Source organism: Acyrthosiphon pisum, chromosome A1 (genome assembly GCF_005508785.2).
Source record: "Acyrthosiphon pisum isolate AL4f chromosome A1, pea_aphid_22Mar2018_4r6ur, whole genome shotgun sequence".
Lineage (NCBI taxonomy): Eukaryota > Metazoa > Arthropoda > Insecta > Hemiptera > Aphididae > Acyrthosiphon > Acyrthosiphon pisum.
The window spans coordinates 156193307-156195131 of record NC_042494.1 but is presented as its reverse complement, the minus strand read 5'-3'; positions in this window follow the sequence as shown (position 1 = coordinate 156195131).

Sequence of the window (1825 nt, the reverse complement as noted above, 5' to 3'; positions counted from 1 at the left end):
TGGTTTTATACTTTTAGGGCATTTATACGACTTCGGGCCTGGATACATCGATATTCTAAACATCAATAGGCGTAAAACATTTATTTATGGGACGTACAAAATTCGTTTTTTTTTTTCGCGTTTTAAAGGAGTGTATGGCTGTACTATTTTTGTGATAGAATGTAAGCCTCTATAAAATACATTTTTTTAATATTGTATACACATTTTACCAGTCAGAATATAAGACAACTGCAGCCTATGGTTTCCGTTATTTGGGGGCCCTGGAATTTATAAAATAACTATAAAATTGTATGTTTTTTTTCAAATAAATAAGTTAAAAAATGTTTAATTTGTTTTCAATAAAAATATTAATATTATTTAATACAGAAAATTGGTTAGGAATAAAAATATTGTATTATTATAATTTAGAGTTGGAATGTCCGACGATCTGGCCCTTTTCCAGGATAAACGTGATGAGGAGGAGTCAACAAATCTAATCTTTTCGTATCCTCGATTGACCAATTTTTTAAATTAAGCATTATTAATTGTTTCAGTGCAACGGTAGTGGCGCGAAGCTAAGTAACTAAAAAAAGCGGAGTAACCACGAACGTCTAATAACAGGAGCTAGAGTTTTACCATTGAAAAACCGTCTTGATTTATGTCAATCCGTTGTCACGCTCTACAGAGCAAACGGCTGAACATATAAAGTCGTATAAGGTACCAAACGATCAGAAATAAAGTGCAGATGGAAACAGAGGAACTCGCTAGCCGATTGGTTAGATGGTTTATAAGTTACAACTTATAAGCAAAAATGTTCAATTAGTACTTTTATTGCCGATTTTGCGTACGGAACGAAAATATCGTAAATGTCCTCCGACCCACCGCTTACCCATCCACACTACTCTCATCGCGATGACGGTTGAGGCGGTGGTGTTGTCTCTCAGATGCCGGTCGCCGGCAACCATTTCGTTTATTGCAAACGATTCTGATAGTTTACTGTTAAGTGAATTCGTGATGCAGCGCGATGGTATTTTATTATTATGCTGAACACTTGGAACAATTTTAATAATAAATTAAACAATCTGGTGAGAAATTCATTACCCGTGGGCCGTGGCAATAATTAAGGACGATGGCAAATCATATGCTCTTAATTCTGTGATTTGCCATCATGATGGCTCATCTATGACTCCGCGAGTCTCAAGCCCATTACACATCAATTATTAAACATAACAATAAAATATAGGTTAGATGTAACGATATGTCTATAAGTATACTTATTATATATGGAACGCTGGCCTCGTAGTGGAAAAGATGTTCATATTATAGTTTTAGAAACAAAAAACTACAATATAAAAAAGATATAATAACGGGAGGAAAACGATAGATGCCATATGCCTATATGGATTATTAATATTATTATTACTATTATTATTCTTATATACAGTAAAATAAAATCGCAACTTATTTCATAAAAAATAGCTCATATCACACCAAAAGCACTTCGTTATAACTCCGTGTAAAAAAAAGCTAAGTTAAAAAAAAATAAATGTAGTAATGATTAAATCTAAAGACGTGATATAATATGGAAACCAAGTAAAATGCCATTTTATAATATTAAAATACTTAAATAATGACAAATAAGATCAATTGTAATGATAAATACTTAGTCAACATATTATTTTTAAATTATTAATTACGAAAAATACCATAGTTGTTGCTTATTTGTATTTATTTAAGTACCTATACTTTTTACTTCTACGTCCTGCGAAATAATTAAATAATATGTTGACCATTTAATCATTACTATATTTATTTTTTTTTAACTTAGCTATTATTTACACGGAGT